This window comes from Chrysochloris asiatica, unplaced genomic scaffold (assembly GCF_000296735.1).
Source record: "Chrysochloris asiatica unplaced genomic scaffold, ChrAsi1.0 scaffold00230, whole genome shotgun sequence".
NCBI lineage: Eukaryota > Metazoa > Chordata > Mammalia > Afrosoricida > Chrysochloridae > Chrysochloris > Chrysochloris asiatica.
In genome coordinates, this window is record NW_006408748.1 from 3711187 (window position 1) to 3717815 (window position 6629).

The window sequence follows — 6629 nt, forward strand, 5'->3', positions numbered from 1 at the left end:
TTGTACCAGTGTGACACCTTAGGCTCCAGCTGGTTACTCATTAAACTAGGGTGCCAAGGGCTGACTTGTACAAATTACACTGTTAACCGCCCGATTCGGCCTGTGTGCAGAAGTGGAAAAAGGCAATCACTACCGCTGTGAAATTCTGTCATATCGGCAGAATGGAACTACAAATTGCAGCAATTCAAGTCAAGCAATTCAGGTCAAGATCAAGACCTCTGATCTGTGAAGTTCGTCAAAACCTTTGAACCTCGGCTTGGAATTAAGACACAGCATTTACTGGTGAGGAAGGAGACAGTTAGCAAGCATTCACCACTGTGAACAGCTAACTGAACTCACTCCTACTATCTACCAGTGGTACCCCCAAACCCACATCCTTGATAGAGTCAACCAGAATAAGAGACTTAGGAGGGCAATCTCATGAGGAAATGTCTCACAAAATCACATTCTGAACAAATGCAATGAAAGGAGAAAAGTCAGGATATAAACCTTTTTGTGTAAGGTTGAAAAATAATAAAAGAGGAAATACAAGATAACTGGACATTTCATACTTTGTGAAATATATGCTGAAAAAAATTCTTTTCGCTAAATAAATTCAAATAGAGTTTTGTTTTTTTTTTTTAAATTTTTCAAATAAAGTTAAAAACCAAACACTAAAAGATATTTTTTAAAAACACAAAATAAAAATCACCAAGCAGTACCATCTTTTATTTGTTATATTTTAAAAGAAATGATCAAAACTGTGTTATAAAACACATAGACATATGAAGCTATCTCCTGGAAAAAGTAATGGTAGGAACGAGTTAACTTATCTTTGAACCAAACCCTTTCAGTACTAACCATCATCAGATATAAGCTAATGAGTAAGTACAGTAACATACATCTCTAATGTACACGTTTTACCGTAACTCTGATTGACCCTATTTTATTCACAGTGAAGAGGTGTTTTCTGTGGTTTTGAGGATTAGCTTTTACTTCAAGTGCTGTTCAAATTGATACATTTCCAGGTAGAAAGAAGTGATAAAAATTATATTTCTCTGGCTTCTTTGGGTTGGTATTAAAATAAATCTCAAAGAGAATATGAGAGGCAGTATAATGGAGCTACGCTACTAACCCAAAGGCTGGCTGTTCAAACCTACCCTGTGGATGCACAGAGAAGTAAGATTATAATCTACAAAATCACATGGGGCAGTTCTACTCTCTCATGGGGAATGAGTTGGAATTGACTTGATGGCACCCGGTAACAATGACTTATAGTGATAGTTTTGAAAGCATATAACCTACACTTTGATAAGCCCATTTCATCAACATAATTATTGGTTTGAAAAAATAAGGTAATCTTATACCAGAAGTTTTCTTGGGGAGGATATGTCATTATTGCTAACCTTTAGATAGTAATTATCATAATGATCATTTCATTAAGGGGTCCTGGAGCTGTAGGATAAGCACTGGGCTGCTAATCACAAGGTCAGGGTTTCAAACTCACCAGCTGCTCCTCAAAAATCCTATACAAGGTCATTATGAGTCAGACCCGATTTGATGGCACTTAACAACAACAACCATTTCATTATTTTTTCTTATTTTAAATTATCATATGCCTTTAAGTTACAAACTTCTTCTCTAGAGAGGAATTGATGTGGGAAAACCAACTTGTATATTATTGGTAAAGTCTTACTTTTTATCCCATAGTATAAATCATAGAAAACTATGAAAAACATTACTTCTTTGTGAAGGCCTAGAGTTTTCTAGCATATAAAATGAAAAGCTGCTACACAAACTTTTTTATTTTAAATACAGTAGTTTTTGTTACTTTTGGTAAGGCAAACCTTGCAGCATTTAAAATTCTTACACACTTTTTTCCCCATTCAATGAAAACCAAACTAAATCATTTGTTTATTCGACTTGCTCTAAATAAACATCATCTCCTTTTTTCTTGCAATTGAAACAAATGAGGTTTCTCCTACCTTTCAAGTCTTGAAGTCTGGATGCAACAAACCAGTTACTAGTAACAAAGGCTTTGCTGAAGCCACCTTCTTTCCTGGTCATGGGGATTTTTGCACATGACTGTACCTTCCTCATTGGTGAATGAGCTTTGGCCACTTTAAATGCCTAGGAAGTCATTTGCTAAAGATACGGACTCCAGTGGGTGATATAGAAAGAGGGTGGTGTTTAAACTGCCAGATATAGAATGCTGAGAATTAATAGAAGACTTACTGTAAGAAATAAGGTCCTGGCTATGGCGCTGTAGGATAAGCACTGGACTTCTAACTGCAACGTCAGCAGTTCAAACCAACCCACTGCTTCGTATAGGGAACCCTATACAGGGTCTCTATGAGTCAGAACCAAGTGGGTTAATGCACCAGACTATAAAGCCGTTTGAACTGCAAGGTCGGCAGTTCAAGCTCACCAGATGCTCCTTGGAAACCGTATACAGGGTCACTATGGGTCAGAATCGACTCAACGGCACTTAACAACAACAACAAGAAAAACAACTTTAAGAAATGGATTTGCAGAGGACACTAATATTTTATGCAAACCTTTGTTACTGTTAAGGTGTGTTGAGACGATTTGGGCTGATAGAGATGTCATGTCATGAGCATAACTGCCCATAAGGTTACCTACACTGTAATCTGTACAGGAGTAAATCTCTAGGTCTTTTGTCTCCCAAGAAGACACTGGAGGGTTCTGGCTGTTGACATTTCAGTTAACAACCAAGGGCTTTAACCATTGTGCCTCCAGAGGTCCTCTAATTACTGACTGATGAGTCAGTTCTGACTCATAGTGGCCCTGCATAGGGTTTCCAAGGCTATATGTCTTTACAGGAGCAGAAAGCCTCATCTTTCTCCAATGGAGCACCTGGTAGATTTGAGTTGTTGACCTTATGGTTATAGCCCAACTCTTAACCCGCTGTGCTACCAGGACTAGAAGGAAATAAATCATGTTAAAATCCACCTTCTTTGAACCAGCTGGGTGCATATTTCCTTGCGCTGATTGACTCAGATAGGAAAACTATTGATTCCTACCTTACTGAGCAGTTATGCTCATGACATGACATCTCTTAGTGAGGTTGTTGTAGGGATTAAGTGAATGAACACACATAGAGTGCTTAGAAAAGTTCTTGACATATAGAAAGTGCTCAAAAACATGCAACTGTGGTTTCTTAGTAACATTTAATAAAATTAGACACTTCCTGGTTGCAAATCTTATTATAAAACTCACCCACCCCTGCCATTGAGTCGATTAAGAATCCTAGTGAACCTGTATAGCCTTGCAGAGACTCACATGTCTAAGGGAGTAAAAAGCCCCATCTTTCTCCCAAGAAGAGACTAGTGAGTATAAACTACCAACCAGTGCTTACCCTACGAGCCACCAGAGCTTCTTCTTGTTTTGTTTTTTGTTTTTTAAAGTCTAGAAATAGAGAACTGAAATTATTGTACATTTCAGCAAATGTCCCCTTTTTCTTCTTTTCATTGTATCTGGGGCTAGTAATTTCATAGGTTGTGTATGTTTGTCTTTTCTCATAGTCTCAAGTCTGAGAAGAAAACTGAAGGCAAAAATTACACATTAACTAAACCTACATTTTATTTAACTTATAAATTTGGAGCTGAAAATTGTAAAAAGTCAAGTACATTAGAAAGAGAAAGAGATGGTGGCAAAACATGATTCACGATAATAAAAAACAGTCCGTACATAACAACCGGCCAGGAGCACCTCTGGCTCATCGGCAGAGTAAATATACTCCTTTCGAAGCAGTCAAGAGATGGCACCTCCTCAGAGCAGAGAACGTAACAGAAGAACGTAGCACTATGCAAGACAAGAACGATGCGCTTCACAAACACAAGTGGAAGAGGAACTTCGGAGGCAGACGTGAACTCCGCAGCACATCAAAAGAGATGCTAACATTTGTGACTCTTTTTACACATGCAACTATGTCTCCTAAAATATGAGGGAGCTTCCAAAAGTTCATAGGCAAATTCCATTCTCTTTTAAGTAAACCCATTTTTTCTAGAAACTCTTGGAAGTCCCTTATTTGTATGGTAAATCCTAACTGCATTGCTCTGGCGCTGACCCCAGTCAGGAATGGGTTGTCTTTAGTATATTAATGAGACAGCATTGTTTGTTGTTGACTCATAACACCCCTACATAGGGTTTCCAAGGAGTGGCTGGTGGATTTGAACAGCCCACCTTGAGATTCAAACTAACCTTGCAGGCCAGTGCTTATCCTAGCATTAGCAATGTTGTTGTTGTTAAGGGCCCTCAAGTCAGTTCCGACTCATACAGACCCTGTTTAGGGTTTCCAAGGAGTCACTAGAGAGTTTGAACCACCGACCTTGCAGTCCAGCGCTTTATCCCACAATGTCACATCAAGACTCTTAGCATCAGTGTACTTAAATGTGTCTTAAATTCATCCCTTTAGAGACAACAAGGAAGCATGAAGCAAAGATGTCGGAAGAGACACCTAGCCAAATGAAGACTGCTCAGGAGTAGAAGCTCAAGAAAGACATGGACGGTCCTCCAGAGCTGCCAAAAAGAAAGCCTTCCCTTAGCGCCCGCACTCTACTTCACACTTCCAGCCACCTCACTGTGGAAAAAGAAGTTCTGTTTGTGCAGTGGGTAAGCACTGAGCAGCTAATCAAAAGGTTGGCAGCTTGAAACCACCAAGGTTTGAACCACACACGTTGCATTGAGCAGCCCAATGCTCATCCTACAGCGCCACCTCAGGGTTCCATTAAATTCTATCAGCCTTAGCAATTGGATATAGCCAGGCTGAAGGTACATGCACTGGTTATGTACTCGGTGGCTAACCAACCCCAACCAGCTGCTATTCAGGCATCAAGACCATGTTGTTCAGTGTCATCGAGACGTGGCTGGTGAGTTTGAATCGCCACTCTTGTGGTTCAAACCAACCTTGCAGTCCAGCACATTAACCCACAGTGCCAGACAGCCTAGGAAACCCTACAGGGCAATTCTACTCTGTCTCATAGGACCACTAAGAGTAGGCTTCGATTCCCTGGCACACAACAACATGTATTCAGGCCAGCTTTCAATCCTACTTGTTGCTGTAAGCTGCCATGGAGACAGTTCCTGACTCGTGGTGACATCATGAACAATGGGATTGGACCACCGTCATCCAAAGGGTTTTCATTGTTACATTTCCCAATGGGATGTTCAACAGACTATATATTTTTACTAGATATTATGAAAATTATAATAATATTATGAACCAATAGATCTGTTTTGGAAGAAGTGCAGCCAGAGTGCTCCTTGGAGGCCAGGATGGCTAAGCTTCGTCTCTCCTACTTTGGACATATTGTCCGGAGGAAACAGTCGTTGGAGAAGGATGTCATGCTGGGTAGGGTGGAGGGTCAGAGAAAAAGAGGAAGACCTCCCAACGAGATGGATCGGCCAGGTGGCATCATTGATGGACTCAAGTGTGGCAGCGGTAGTGAGGTTGGCCCAGGATCGGACATTGTTTGGTTCTGCTGTGCATGGGGTCTCTATGAGTCGGTTCCGACTCGATGGCACCTGACAACAACAACAACAACATTATGAAAATTCGGTATATGTACTCATAATTATATATTTCTCTTGTTGCTGTTGTTAGGTGCCATAGAGTTGGTTCTGACCCATAGGGACCCTATGTACAACAGAACGAGACACTGCCCAGTCCTGCGCTAGCCTCACACTGTGCTGAAGCCCATACATACATATATTTCTAGTGATAAGTAAATTAATTGAAACCACACATCAAGTACACATCATGTTACATTGTGTAGTTGTTGTTAAGTACCGTTGAGTCAGTTACAACTCAACGTGAACCTGTATGAGGTTCCCAAGGACTGGTTGGTGGGTTTGAACTGCCGACCTTGTGGCTCCAGTTTGAACTGCCGGTACCATGGAGTCATGAAGAGACTTTAAACACCATGTTGAGTACAAGGGGGCTTCATAAACTTCATAGAAAAATGGAATGAAAACAAAGCGGAGCTGTAGTTGAAGCCCACCAGTCAATGAGGAGGAGGAGGAGGTTTTCTGCTTCTGAGAAGATTTAAAGCTTCAGAAACCCTGTACAGGATCCCTTTGTGCATCAGAACCAACTCCATGGCACTTAACAACTACTGCTCTACATGTTGTTGTTGTTAAATGCTGTCTCATAGCAACCCTGTATAGGGCTTCTGAGGGGCGGTTGGTGAGTTTGAACTTTACTGTTTCACACTTTACCATGTTTCCAAAAATGAAACCACTACCACCGAATTGATCTGACTCACAGGATAGAATGTAACTTCTCCACAGAGTTTTTGAGACTGCATATCTCACGAGAATAAACCTAGAGCTCTGTAGAGTAGTGGTTACAAGTTGGGCTGCTAATCTCAAAGTAGCAGTTGTTCGAACAGAGCATGGGAACACTGAATGTTTTAAAATTGGGAAATGTGTGTGACATGGTTGTGTTCTTTCACCATACCTATTCAACCTGTATGCTGAGCAAATAATACGAGAAGCTGGGTTCTATGAAGAAAAACGTGACATCAGTATTGGAAGAAGACTCATTAACAACCTGCGATATGCAGATGATACAACCTTGCTTGATGAAAGTGAAGAGGACTTGAAACATTTACTGACGAAGATCAAAG